Source organism: Zeus faber (genome assembly GCF_960531495.2).
Source record: "Zeus faber genome assembly, contig: SCAFFOLD_38, whole genome shotgun sequence".
Taxonomy (NCBI): Eukaryota; Metazoa; Chordata; class Actinopteri; order Zeiformes; family Zeidae; genus Zeus; species Zeus faber.
The window spans coordinates 132,725-148,457 of NW_028293134.1; the positions used below are offsets into that span (position 1 = coordinate 132,725).

Consider the following 15,733-nt stretch of genomic DNA (forward strand, 5'->3'; position numbering starts at 1 on the left):
CCTATGAATCGATTCTATTCAATGTCAAACATGGATATAGATAAGTGGAGTATTTCTTGTATATGCGCCGTATTTGTTTTGTTTATGTTTCCCATAAATTGAAAACCAAATAAACATATGCAGAGATTAAGAAGAAACAGTCTTTATTTATCACGCAACACACACATGCTGGCCGGTGAAATGGATTCTCTGCTTTTGACCCATCCTGGCTTGTCCTTCCTCTGGGGGCACAGCCAGGAGCAGTGGGCAGCATATGTGGACGCGCCCGGGGACCAGGTGATAAATGTCCATTGCTGGTCAGACAATGATGGGTGCATGTTTTTGGGTCCTTACTGACGTGAGGTGGAGGAAACCCCATGTGAGCACGGGGAGAACATGCAAACTCCACACAGAAAGGCTCCCATTTGGGAGATAACCCACCAGAGCACAAGGCCAACAGCGCCCCAGGCGGGAATTGAACCCAGGAGCTTCTTGCTGTGAGGCAGCAGTGCAATGCACTGCGCCACCGTGCCACTAAATATATATATATTCCTATAGATATATAGGAATCCATGTTGGTTGAACAATACAGGTATAAACTTATATTTAATAGCTGATAATTAATATTTATGAATTAATATAACAAAATCTAGAGTAATCATTGTATGAAATGTAATCTTTACTGGTGTGTTCATAATATATTTATAAACATACAAGAATGAATAATGCACTTGTATCATGTGACTTTTGAGAAATTGAAAAGCCTTTGTGAGCCTTTTGAATATCACTAAATTGTATTAATATTTTTTATTCAAAAAATTCACATCGTTTTACGCTATTGAACATGACATACCGACAAGCACAACGTGGGATTGTGCAAACAATGTGCAACCATTATCGGATCGACCACCTTTGTGTCACCTTTATAATGAATTCATATCTTTGAAGACTGTGTGGTGGCCCTTAAAAGAGGCGTTTGTGTTGAAGTGCGGCGCGTGTGTCTAGGCGCACTCTCCCCGGATGCGGCGGGCCAGCTGGATGTCCTTGGGCACGAGTGACTCTTGGCGTGGATGGCGCACAGGCTGGTGTCCTCGAATAGGCCGACCAGGTAAGCCTCGCTGGCCTCCTGAAGAGCCATGACAGCGGAGCTCTGGAAGCGCAGGTCGGTCTTGAAGTCCTGAGCGATCTCTCTGACCAGGCGCTGGAAGGGCAGCTTGCGGATGAGCAGCTCGGTGGATTTCTGATAACGACGGATCTCTCTGAGAGCCACGGTACTGGGCCTGTAACGGTGAGGCTTCTTGACTCGCTTGGCGCTATTACGGGCAGCTTTGGTTGCAAGTTGCTTCCTGGGAGCCTTCCCCCCCGGTGGATTTACGGGCGGTCCGCTTGGTTCTGGCCATCGCTCAGGCTACTCTCAACTGGTTTAGGAACAAGAATGAATCGCAGCGGTGGAGCTCAGATACATATATAGTCCCTTCTGCGCTCGTGCTGTGTGCTGATTGGTCCATGGCGGTTGTCACGTGACCATGATTCATGAAAGTTCCGCCAAAACATTTTGAATGGTTGACGTTTTTTATTAGTTCATGGAGTTATTTTCAATAAACACTGATGATATATTTATATGCTAAATATGTGTCATGGAGTAGAGAAAATATGTATTATAATATAATGTAATTTTAAAAATATATATATGAAGTGAAATCTTATACTATCACATCAACATAAATAACTGAAATGAATAATTAAATGAATGAACATTTAATTTTTATTTTAAAGTTTATAAATATATATTATATAAAAACGTTTTTTTATTATATATATATCTATATATATAAGAACATAATTGATATTATTATTATGTATTAGCAGTGGAATATGTTTATTATGAGTAAAAACTGTCAAGTATTATTATATTATAATTATTTTGATGATTCTCTCTACAGGCTCCACGTCAGTGTTGAGCCACCAATGAGTGTTATTTTCTTTTGAATATGGATTTATTATTATTATTGTTTCTAAAATGCCAATTTTTCCATCGATAGTTGTCGAAGACGTGCTCTCTATGAGGGTGTGGAAGGCTCTGAAAAGAGCCTTTGTGGGTCCAACGGGACGGAATGAATTTATTTCTTCTTTGGAGCTGTCTTCCTTGCTGCTTTGGGCTTTGGGCTTTGGACTTTGGGCTTTGGGCTGCTTTGGGCTGCTTTGGGATTAGCTGCCTCAGCAGTACACGGGATGGGATAAGGGGTCTGGCAGAGCAATTGGATAAAAGTAGTTTGATGACGTAGCAAATTCGAATGGCATTGGATATGTTGCTCGCTTAAGATGGTGGTATTTGTAAGATGTTTGGCGACGTATGTTGTACTTTCATCCCAAACAACACTGCTCCTGACGGCAGAGTGACCAAAGCATTTGTTGGACTGACAGCCTTGTCTGAGGAGATGACCGAAAATGCAGGGATAGATAATCTATTCACCAAATGTCTAGAGAGCATGTTTGGTAAATGGAGTGGCATGTTACAATCAATCCTTATATCATTAGCAGTAATTATTGCAATTATAGCTACGTGTGGTTGTTGTTGTATTCCATGCATTGGAGGGTTGTCTCAAAGACTCATAGAGAACGCCATGACTAAAACTATGCTGTACACACAAGTTCTTAATGATGACAACAATTGAATGATGAAAACAAACAATGACAGTACAAATGCAAATTATGAATTTATGATGAAACCCAATCAGGAGGATTTTAATGATCTAACCCCTGTTCAGGATATGCTCAAGATTGCAGGTTCAGATGTCGACCTCAACTTTGCTGGAGTCTGATGGCCAAAAACGAAAGTTGACGCAAACCACACCAATGGAAATTCTTGTAATGACACAAAAGTTTAATTACATAACAGGTTTTGATGATGACGATGACGTCCTCCGCTTCGTCTGACGACTGGACAGTTGAAATAGGATGCTAAAGGCAATGCACGGGCCGGGGCACGTCTTCAGCAGCTCTCCATTCCCATATTACCCACTCCGTTATTAATGCAATGGGTAGAGAAAAAAGTGATTTTGTGTCAATCAGTTTCTGATGAAAAGTGCATTGATGTTCTGACTTGAAGGTTTTTGACCCCATTTTTGTGAATGTAGCTATGGCCAAGACCAAAGAGCTGTCAAAGGACACCAGAAACAAAATTGTAGACCTGCACCAGGCTGGGAAAACTGAATCTGCATAGGTAAGCAGCTTGTTGTGAAGAAATCAACTGTGGGAGCAATTATTAGAAAATGGAAGACATACAAGACCACTGATAATCTCCCTCGATCAGGGGCTCCACGCAAGATCTCACCCCGTGGGGTCAAAATGATCACAAGAATGGTGAGCAAACATCCCAGAACCACACGGGGGGACCTAGTGAATGACCTGCAGAGCGCTGGGACCAAAGTAACAAAGGCTACCATCAGTAACACACTACGCCGCCAGGGACTCAAATCCTGCAGTGCCAGACGTGTCCCCCTGATTAAACCAGTACATGTCCAGGCCCGTCTGAAGTTTGCTAGAGAGCATTTGGATGATCCAGAAGAGGATTGGGAGAATGTCATATGGTCAGATGAAACCAAAATAGAACTTTTTGGTAAAAACTCAACTTCTCGTGTTTGGAGGATAAAGAAAGCTGAGTTGCATCCAAAGAACACCATACCTACTGTGAAGCATAGGGGTGGAAACATCATGCTTTGGGGCGGTTTTTCTGCAAAGGGACCAGGACGACTGATCCGTGTGAAGGAAAGAATGAATGGGGCCATGTATTGTGAGATTACCTCCTTCCATCAGCAAGGGCATTGAAGATGAAACGTGGCTGGGTCTTTCAGCATGACAATGATCCCAAACACACCGCCTGGGCAACGAAGGAGTGGCTTCGTAAGAAGCATTTCAAGGTCCTGGAGTGGCCTAGCAGTCTCCAGATCTCAAACCCATAGAAAAGCCTTGGAGGGAGTTGAAAGTCCGTGTTGCCCAGCCCCAAAACATCACCGCTCTAGAGGAGATCTGCATGGAGGAATGGGCCAAAATACCAGCAACAGTGTATGAAAACCTTGTGAAGACTTACAGAAAACTTTTGACCTCTGTCATTGCAAACAAAGAGTATATAACAAAGTATTGAGATGAACTTTTGTTATTCACCAAATACTTATTTTCCACCATAATTTGCAACTAAATTCTTTAAAAAAATCAGACAATGTGATTTTCTGGATTTTTTTTCTCATTTTGTCTCTCATAGTTGAGGTATACCTCTGATGAAAATAACAGGCCTCTCTCATCTTTTTAAGTGAGAGAACTTGCACAATTGGTGGCTGACTAAATACTTTTTTGCCCCACTGTATATATATATATCCACTCAGAGAGCTGCTCCTTAGCACCTCTCTGATCCGACCCTTGTACAATTAAAACCAACATCTGAAGACCTTCGAATGACCTTCAGAGTTTGAAGAAACCAATATCGCAAGGAAAAGATTTTAGGTATATCATCTTTAATTCTTTCAAGACAGAAGTATAGGACATGCTTTTTGATAAAGCATTTTGAAAGTCCACTATCTTTCAGGGGTAAAAGTCCGAAGTGTGTGTGCCTGTGTGTGTGTGTGTGTGTGTGTATGTGTGGGTGGGTTAGGTTTATTTTTGATCAATCAAGTGGAGTGTCCGATTTACGTCGGACCAGTGCTGAACTGTGACTTATGCATTGTGAGCAGATGGGCTACATGATCCCCGTACTAGTATAAAGGACAAGTCTTTTACTTCTTCCCCGAGAGAATACTTCCGGCTTTGTTCTCTCCTGGACGTCCTAGGCAAGTCTGGTTTGATGCTGATTTGTGTAATAAAACTATTATTTGAATCAAGTCAGCATCAGTGGTCACTCCTTCTTCATCAACACATCAAAATCATCCAGAAACTACAAAGTGGCGTCAAGAACCAGGATGTGTTGGGCCTCATCTGCCACTGCCGCTCCGCTTCAGAAGATACCACTTAATGTCTCAAGGGTGAGTTTTTACTTACAATACGAGCTGTTACAGTATGTGGTCGGAAGCGGTTGTGTTTAGTGCAGATAGGCTGCACTAAGAGCAGAGCAGATTGTGCGGAGATGAGAGATAATGTATTGATGTGCGAAGGGAGTTTCCGTCTAAATTGGGGTTTATTAAGTTGTAAAAGATGTAAATAAGGGGGATAAGAGAATAATAAACGAAGAAAAAGAGAATTAAGTTGAAATAGAGAATAGAGACGAGAGAAATAAAAGTTGAAGTTAAAAGTAAACGTTAAAGGCTTAAAAGATGTGGAGAAAGTTGAAGTAAAAAGTAATTGTAGAATGGCAGAACTAGTAGCCAAAAGTTCTTTGAATAACCATGCAAGATTAACGAAGACGGCCCGTATCTCCTTAAACAGAAAGACATGTGTACATGTGTAAATGCTGCGTGGAAGTTGGCCGAAGTCAAAACATAAAGCTAAGCGCTGTTGAAGTCTTTGGAGGATCAGATGTGTTGTTGGACAGACATATCTTTTCTTTTTTTCTTTTTGTGTGTGTGAGTGTGAAAGTGCCACATCTGGAGATGTGTGAAGCTTTGTGTAATGTTTTGTGTATGTGTAAGTGATATATATATAATATATGTGTTATTAAATAGGCATACATATGTGGTGAGCAGTTCAATAATACATAAAGAGAAAAATTTCTTGCACCTCGAGTGATAAACATATATGAGCCTGTTTACGGACTTTGAAAAGTTGATAATAAAGATTATGGGCCTTTCTTTAAGGACGTTTTATGAATATATATGAGCCTTTTTCTTTAAGGACGTTTGATAAATATATATGAGCCATTTTTCCAAGGACGGTTGTACATTTGATAAAGGCTATGAACCTTTACAGGACTTTATATATTTGATAACAAAATGAGCCTTCTGAAGGACTAGAGACACAGTCTGCCGACACATGCATGTACACATCCAGAAAAGAAAAGAAAATCTCCTGCTCTGAATTGGAAGTAGGATTTGTGAATTGTTTGATTAGTGTGTGTTTTTTTTTTTTTTTTTCTTTTTATGTTTGGGATGTGGGGCGATGATTTCTGTGAGTCCTGTCTGGTTCAAAGAGCACATAGTCTTGTTGGGGTGAAGGGAGATGCTGGTTTTTGATGCAAGAAAAGAGCTTTTGTGTTTCAGCTGCTGGGTGAGAAAAACAGCTATGATTTATGAGGCAGTGAGCTTGGCTGTTCCTACGGGAGCCAAAACAGGATGTTCACTCGCTGACAACCAGTCCATACTGGAAGCCTTTGCTAAATTTAAGAGGCGGAGCAAGGGGTGGTGCTTCATAGAGAATGGAACTTAGTTAACTCCTCTTGACAAGAGGGGCTGTGTTGAGCCCCTCCCCCCTCAATAAAGTGTTGCAGGATGACTTGGCTGGGATTGATCAGATCTTGAAAAGTACTGTCAGTATGTGGACGACGTCGTCATCTGTTCACCAGATAAGGAAACGTGCAATGAGGACTCAATCAAACTGTTACAGCTATTGGCAGACAAAGGACACAAGGCTTCTCAGAAGAAGCTACAGTATTATCAAGAAAAAGTAATTTATTTGGGTCAAACAATAACCCCTGGACACAGACGAATCTCTGAGAGTCACTTGGAAGCCTTTCGAAAGACACCAAAGCCTAGAACAGTCAGAGAGATGATGACGTTTCTTTTTTATTGCAGAATGTTCTTCAGCTAGTAGACTGACAGTAGAAGATTATGCCTGCTTAACAAGGCCTTTGAGAGCCATGATAAAAGAGACAAGGAATGCTCAACTCCATTGCAACCTCACCTGGACGCAGGAAGGTCTTATGGCATTTGAAACGATGAAACAAAGGCTACAAGAAGCTCTAGTGCTAGCGCGGCCAGACGACTCTCCAAACTTTTTGCTGTATGTGGCTACGTCCACTGGGGGAAAATATGCATGTGCAGTTCTTTGTCAGCCCACAAGTACAGGGACAAGCCCTCAACCTGTTTCGTATTATTCTACTGCCTATTCAGAAGTATAATTGGGGCTACCAAGGTGCTACAGAGCAATGGTGGGAGTTTATCTAATGCATGATAAAGCATCCTCAGTAACTATGGGTTACCCAATGACAATTCTTACCCATCAAAGTCTCAGAAATCTTTTGAGTTTCGGTAAATGTACATTGACTATGTCTAGGCTAAGAGACTATCACAGGCTCTTAGAGCAGGAAGATGTCACCTTAGTATGGTGTGTCATGGTAAATCCAGCTGAGAATTTACCAACACCAGAGGATGGAGAGCCACATGATTGTGTTCAGGAAGTAGAGAGATATGCAAAGCTCAGATCAGACTTGCAAGCTTTCCCACTGCATGTGTCAGATGTGGAGTATTGGACTGATAGGTCCTGCTATCGAATAGGAGACACATTGAGTGCTGGTTATGCAATAGTCAAAGCCCAGGGAACTGAATTTGTTGTTGAGAAAGCAGAAGTAATACCACAACCTGCTTCTGCACAGCTTGCTGAGCTTGTGGGCCTGACTGTAGCTTCTCTATTGGCCGAAGGCAAGCGAGTGAAAATATATACAGAGTGTGCATATGCAATTAATGTGTGTCATTTATTCGTATCAGTGTGGAAAAATTGAGGATTTAAAAAAAACGATGGTTCTCCGATACATCAGCATGCCCAGATAAGGAAATTGTTGCATGCAATGATGAAACCAAAGGAAATAGCTGAAGCTATGTGTGCAGCACACAAAATGGACACGTCAAGGGTCACACAAGATAACAAAGCGGCTGATGAGACTGCAAAAGCAGTAACAGGAGCAAATAAAGTAGGCAAGGTTCTTGGGGTCACCCATGAAGTGGACCTGGAAGATAAAATCACGCTCAGAGATGTGATTGCGATGCAAGAAGAGGCGTCAGCCATAGATAAACAATTATGGTTGGACCGAGGGGCCACACAAGATTCTGCTGGTCTGTGGAGGAATCATGAAGGACTGATGGTAGCACCCCCCAACCTACTAGGTCTGATGATTCAGGAAGCACATGGGTTATCCCATGTTGCAAGGGGAGAGGTAAGGAGAAAAATCCCAAAAGTGTATGGTTTTTGGGCACCGTATTTACTTGAGCAAATTCATTATGTCAAAGGCAGATGTACAATCTGCCTTAAAAACAATGTTCGGAGGGGTGTGATGAGTCCACCTGGTCACATTCCAACTCAGACAGGTCCTATGCGTGAGTTGGTTGTGGATTTTGTTGACATGAATAAGATCAATAGGAGGTAAAAGATACATGTTATTCGTCGTGGATAGATTTTCACGGTGGCCTGAGGCATGTCCAACCAAGCGTAAAGATGCTCAGTCAGTTGCCAAGCCAAGATCTTGTGTCGTAAGGTCATAAGCAGGTGGGGACTTCCAGATCGCATATCCTCAGATAATGGGAAAGAGTTTGTGGATAGAACAGTAAAATTAATTCAGAAAAATGGGAATTAAACAACATTTAGGAGCTGTTTATCATCCAGAAAGTCAAGTTATTTGTGAAAAAATGAATGGTGTGCTGAAAAAATCGCATTGTTAAAATTTGTCAACACACAGATCTGAATTGGTTAATCATATATTGGATTAATGTTAAAGTATAATGCAAAAGGGAACTTATTATACAGTATTTGATGTTTGTGCAAGATACTGGCTGGTGATTCTTTCTTTCAGGACCAGTCAGAGGATGGCTGTGTCCAGAGATCCTAACAGCCTGATGGATTTGAACACTCAAACATGGGCACTCCAAAATGGAGGAGGAAAATGAATGACAAATTTTTGATTTTTTTCTGAGGTTCTAAATGTACGCACTAATATGTAACATCCTATACAGTTTTCTAAACCCTTCGGCTTTTTCTGTTAATTGATTTGGAGTACCTTAGGTGGTTGCTTAGGGCAGAGGGACCGTGAGAGCATTTTCCTGTCTTGATTATTTGCTGGATGCACTTAGAAAGGAAGCTGCCTGATGGGTTTTTCGCTCTCACACTCCACAAATTTTCTGTATTGCTGCGACTAAGCATGGTCAGAAGGGTATTTTATAATCAATTTTGTTTGTTATTAAGTGATTTATATTAAGCCAATTAACATCATAAGTTCAATTACTCTTCTCTCTGTCGAGACTTTGTATAGTCTCGAAGGGGGGATCATGAGGTGTCTGAATGAGGGCCCTGGATTCTCAAGAATCAGAGCCCATTGTATAGTGATTGTATGGTATAATTACTAACGTATGTTACTTTTAATTTATTGCTTCCATGTCATACGGAGAACAAAAATAACGTGTCTATTCAGAGGCCCTATGGGAGAGGAAATGTGTTGATGCCTCCAGCCTGGCTAGAGGAAGAATTGTGTAGATTTACGTCGGACAAGTGCTGAACTGTGACCTATGCATTGTGACCAGGTGGGCGACATGATCCCCGTACTAGTATAAAGGACAATTCTTTTTTGTAGTTAAGTAGTAAGACATAAAAAAAAAAGATCTTTTATAATGTCCCATCTTACCTCTTGAATACTAAATCTTGTTTCTCATTCTCTTTTTCAATCAAAAAGGAGCATGTTATTCAAATTGCTCTCATATTATAACCATTCACTGCATTAGGCACAATATAAGTCTTTTTAATAATCAGATAAAGGTAAATTTACAGATTCTTATTTTCAAACCTCAGTCTCTGTGTTCTAGTCCTCGAAAGCAACTGGAGCATGCCCAGTGTCACTTGCAGATTCTACCGCCAATCAATTAAAGTATTGTGATCAGACGACGTTATAAAACGATAGTGTATTTATAGTAAAGTGTAATTAATTGCCATACAGCAGATGGTGGTATGTTGTTCTGGTCGTTTAGCATGTCGTATTTGTGTTGAATATGTGCCTCGTCCCACACAAAGCTTAAAGAAGGAGGCTCTTCACAGTGGAGGTGGGGCCCTGAAAAGGGCCTTTGTTAAGTGGAGCTGTTGCAGTTTAACCGCCGACACTGTACAGGGTGCGTCCCTGCCTCTTCAGAGCATAGACCACATCCATGGCGGTGACGGTCTTTCTCTTGGCGTGCTCGGTGTTGGTGACGGCATCACGGATTACGTTCTCCAGGAACACCTTGAGAACACCGCGGGTCTCCTCGTAGATCAGACCTGAGATACACTTCAAACGCCGAACAAGCTGTAATGACTCCCTGTGCTTCAGCCCGTGGTGTTAAAGCTTCACAGTGGACGTAGAGGAGGCCACACTGGCCCTACGCTACAAGTCATACAAACATGCTTTAGTCTTTCTGCTGGAAAATTTAATTCAATAATATCTGAAAAATAAACAATGTAAAATTATTATGATAATATTACAGACAAAATGCAGGTCTACCTCTTTTCAATAAGTTACTATTCCTTTTCCTTATGTATTTTGCAACTTCATTTAAAATAACTCAGAATACTTACTCACATTATTTAGTTAGTTTTATTAGGTTTGAAAGTTCAATCTTGCAGAACTGAGTTATTTGTTTCCAGTGTGATGATTTTTTAACAAATAAGAAAAGGTCAGATGGAAAACCAAAGTATATGATCCCGATCCATCTACAATTTTACTAAGACATGACTTAATTATATGAACCACACAAATGTATAAGACAACTTCACAATATAAAATATAAGGCATTATTCCACAGATGCATTTAATTTCACTAAATATATAATTTAAGATTCAAGAGATTCAAGATTCAAGATTTTTTTTTGTCACATACATATACATACTTTCATACATATATGCAGTGAAATGTAATGCAACACACCCGGTGATAACACACAATATGTCCTAGGAAAAAAAAAAAAAAATTCTTTCTAACAGACCGACTAATTGACTCCTAAAACGTAATACAGTAAGTTGAATACTAATAGAATAAAATAAAAATATATAGAATAAAATAAAATACAATAAAAATAAAATGAAATAAAATGGAATAGATAGAGGGAATATGCTTATGTATATACAGATATGTGCATTAAAGTGGCATGTGAATTAAAGTGGCATGTGAATGTGAATAAAGTGAGGTAGTATTTGGGATAATACAGCACAGTATACAACAGTACGGCGCAGCAATACGGCATCACGAACAACCCTACAGTATGCTACATACAGTACAGTAGGTAGTGGAGCCTATGTGTATGGCTCAGTGAGGACCCCTGGTGAGGTCAGCATCGACAGTTCTAATGGCTTGTGGGAAAAAACTCAGTCTCAGTCTCTCTGTTCTCGCTGTGTGACTGCGGAGGCGCTTGCCTGACCGCAGCAGCTGGAACACTCTGTTGTAGGGGTGATGAGGATCCTTCATGATCCTGCAGCTCTGCTACTACACCTCCTGGTGTATAGCTCCTGCAAGGGGGGGAGGGTAGTTCCAGTGGTACGTTCAGCTGAACGCACCACCCTCTGCAGGGCCCGCCTGTCCTGAGCAGTACAGTTCCCAAACAAGGCAGTGATGTTGCCTGTCAGGATGCTCTCCACTGCTCCAGAGTAGAAGGACTTGAGGATCCTCACGAGACCCGGAATTTCCTCAGCTGCCTGAGGTGGTAAAGACGCTGCCTCGCCTTTCTCACCAGAGTGTCTGTGTGTACAGTCCATGTTAAGTCCTCTGTGATGTGGACTCCCAGATATCTGAAGCTGCTCACCCTGTCGACAGAAGTCCCATTAATCCACAAGGGCGCGTGCGTCCTCGATTGTGATCCACGCCTAAAGTCCACAATCAGCTCCTTGGTTTTGCTGACGTTCAGGTGTAGGCTGTTGTCCTGGCACCAGAGTGACAGGTCAGCCACCTCCTCGCGGTAGGCCTTCTCATCGCAGTCGGTGATCAGGCCCACGGCCACGGTGTCGTCAGCAAACTTGATGATGGTGTTGGAGCTGGACCTGGCCACAGAGTCATGTGTGTACAGGGAGTACAGTAGGGGGCTGAGGACGCAGCCCTGGGGGGATCCTGTATTCAGGGTGAGGGAGCTTGACATGTACTTCCCCACCCTGACCACCTGGGGGCGGGCTGTGAGGAAGTCCAGGATCCAGGCGCACAGCGGAGCATTCAGTCCAAGCTCCATCAGCTTGACAGCCAGTCTGGTGGGGACTATGGTATTGAAAGCTGAACTATAATCGATGAACAGCAATCTCACATAGGCCCCCTTCTGGCCATCCAGGTGCGTGAGGGTGGTGTGCAGTACCTGGGAGGCCGAGTCATCCGTGGATCTGTTTTGCCGGAACGCGAACTGCAACGGGTCCAAGGTGCGGGGGAGGGAGGCGCAGATGTAATCCTTAATCAGCCTCTTGAAACACTTCATGACCACCGAGGTGAGGGCCACCGGACGGTAGTCATTCAGGCAGGCAGGAGAGGTGATCTTCGGGACAGGAACGACGATGGACCTCTTGAAGCAGGACTGGACCACTGATTCAGCCAGGGAGATGTTGAATATTGTGGTGAACACCGGAGCTAGCTGGTTAGCACAGGTCTTCAGTACTCGTCCAGATATGCCGTCTGGGCCCGCAGCTTTCCTGGTGTTCACCCGCATCAAAGCCCTCCTGACCTCGTGCACAGACACTGAGAGTGCGCGCTCATCCCCAGCGGTGTAACTCCAATTAGCCGGCAAGCTAGCGGTGCTGTTGCCAGACTCGAACCGTGCATAAAAGGAGTTCAGTTGGTTGGCTAGGGAGGCGTCGACAGGCTTCTTTAAGAGCCTGGAACCGTTCTTTGTGCCAAACGTTATTAATGTGGGAGATTTTCACGTGTGGTGTGATAGGCTGGACGCGCCAAGAACCAGCAAATTCAAAGCGGATGCCTCGAGGAATGACGTCATGTTGTTAAGACTCAGTGGCGTGAAGAGGTAAGTCACTGGGTGAGAGTCTCTGGTTTGTACATTTGAAGGTTTGATTCCCAAGTGAGCTTTTGAATGCTGCCAGTTAAAAGCACCTGGAGAGCTTCTGACATATATGAACCACACATCAAAATACAATTGTAAGAATGAAAACAAATGTGTATTCTTTACACTGAGTAATCATACAGCTGTTTTTTCATAACAGTCTGTGCCACTCACATGAAAGGTAAACTACAATATTATTAGTTTAATTAATATACAGTGTCAAGTTCAAAATGTTATTCAATCAAAAAATTAGAAACATAAGCAAGTTATAATATAAATATTGAAAATAAATTATTTGAGATCATGTATGGCACATTTGGATTCGGTTGGAAACATTTAAACCAGTTTTTGGCAGATTTTTAACACACTTCAAGTTATTTTGCCCCTCGCTTTCCTGGGGCGATCGACAGACAGAGACAGAGACATAGTGAGAGAGAGAAAAAGAAACACTTCTGACAAGAAGACTCCACCAGGGTTGCCAGGTCTATGTGCAAAAACCAGAATAATTCCTCCAAAAATGTTGTTTCTGGTTCATTGTCAGAAGTGTCAAATTTTCTCTCTCTTTCTATGTCTGTCTATGTCCATCACCCACAGGAAAGCGAGGGGCAAAAAAGTGTTTTTAGTGAATTAAAAGTAAATAAAACTTTTTCTTCTTCATCAAATGACCTCAAATCATTTATTTTCACTATTAATATTGAAAATGGTTGTTTTGATTTTTTTGAGTATTTTGAATAGTTTATGGTTTATATTAATGCTTGATTGGCAGTATATTATGGGTTGCCGTAAAAATAAAGTACACTTTGGTTTAATTTTTCTAGGATCTATATTTTGAATATTTAGGTCAATTTCCTCACATTTGAGACAGAAATAGATGTAAAACAACGTGAAATATGTCATTGTGAACAATATGTTCATATGTCAAAAATAAATGTGAAATATTACATCTAAATGTAAATACTGAATCAAAATGTTAAAAACAAAATGTGTCGCCGAATGTAAAGCTTAATGACTATAAAATGTGCACATAGCCCACGCTCCTAATCTCACCTCCTCCCTCAAACAGCACTCACCATGTTTAAATATGTATGAACACACTATCACATCAGGGACGTGCGGTCAGGGGAGGCTGTCATCGTGAAAAGAAAAAAACAATGAGGATAAAATAAAATAAATATTAATATTTCTCTTCTGAGCTGTGCTATAAATGTAATTTATGCACGATTCCAATAATTTCAATCATTTTTATTCTCAAAATCGCTGCATTTGCGTATTTCCTGTTCAATTAGAAGGTAGACGCGCGAGGTGAGGCAGCGAGGGGCGGAGCCTCATCTCAGATTGCACAATCCCTCACGAACTGGGTTGAGCGCATGCGCCTTTTGCTTTCTCACTGTTTGTCACCAAGGTAATGTTTGTAGACACGTTTATTGTATGTCCTCACTTTCCATAAATGTATGTGTATAACATATTTAGTCTTGCTAATCTGACATAAAACCGCAGTAAAAAAGCATGAGGTGAGGCAGCCAGTACCTCTGCCTCACTTAAGGGGGCGTGTGCATCAATAATCTCCTTTGAGACCGAGAGACTTTTAAAACTATAGGAAGATAAGGAGGACTTTTACAACAAGCTCACGGAGATATTTGTCCAGAATGATAGGAGCATGGACTTAATTTACAAGTAAAGGTAAGACCATGCGTACACTGCAGTATGTCCTTTTATTTGTATTGAATGAGTATGTAATCAATTAAATACTAATAGTAATTGAGGAGTTGCGATGGCAAATTAAGAACACACGGAGGATGAAGAGCAAATGCGCTCTTTCGTGAGCCGCTATAAAATTAACGTTCTTTCTTGGCCAAATATGAAACTTAACTATGTGTGTAAAGAATGCTGATATGAGATATGAAACACAACCAGTAGCCAATGTGCAAGCTGCCAACTGAATGGTGAATTTAAGCTACTCTATTGGGTTCATATATTTGTAAATCTGACTCTGAAAAAGTCAGTATCTCACCAGCCACGAACCTCACCGCACGTCACTTCTACATATATGTATGCCCATATGTATAAATATGTGATAAATAAACATCTTGAACCTTGAATTTTCAATCCAAGAAAATCAGGAAACTAAGTAAAACTAAATCTTTCTCTAATTCCCTGATTAGCCTAATCCCTCCTCTGCACCTCAACGTGCCATCCAGAGCTTCAACTGATTATCAGATTATATTATATATTGCTATATCACAAACCCAATGTATTCCATATTATTATTATTATTATCTCATCATCAAAATGATTAAAATTAAGTATTATTTTTCTCAGGATTATCAGTTTCTCCAGCCATTTTCCAACCATTGTCTGTATAATGGGCCACGAGGCAGCAGGAGGAGAGGCAGATGCCCCCTGCTGGTACCAATACACTTTCCAGCGTGTCTTTCGGCCTGAGTTCAGACAATGTTATTCTGGCCTGATTTTCCACTCGCCGAAAGGTTTTTCGAGATTGCCAAGCAAAGCTACAGATTGGAGTAAAATCCTAGCATTCTCTCGTGAATGACGGGAGTGTGGTATGGACTGCTCACAATGCGATCTGACTGCTCGCCCAGCGTTGGCCGATTGCTCGCAGACGCCGGCGAGATATCAAGCAGTTTTAATATCAGGTCGTGTTGGAATCGAGTGGGGAGTGATCCTATGAGAACAGACATGGAGTGAGGCGGATAGAGGAGTCAAGAAGGAGAGACTGAGAAATGGGAGTGCAGCGGAGCAGCTGCCACAAACACAACATACCTATTTCACTTTTCTTCTCTAGGTTCTTAATATATTTTGTATTTAAATTCTGCTTTTATTCATTTTTTTA

The 15,733-nt window shown here is 41.5% G+C and overlaps 1 pseudogene across 1 annotated transcript; it reads right to left on the reverse strand.

Moving 5' to 3' along the window:
• Nucleotides 1-980: 980 nt before the first annotated feature.
• LOC307247634 (histone H3.2-like) lies at nt 981-11,318 on the reverse strand (annotated as a pseudogene). Its single transcript has 3 exons — nt 11,267-11,318; nt 9,973-10,134; nt 981-1,371 (listed from the first exon to the last, which is right to left on the reverse strand). The product of its transcript is annotated as a histone H3.2-like (transcript).
• Nucleotides 11,319-15,733: the final 4,415 nt, after the last annotated feature.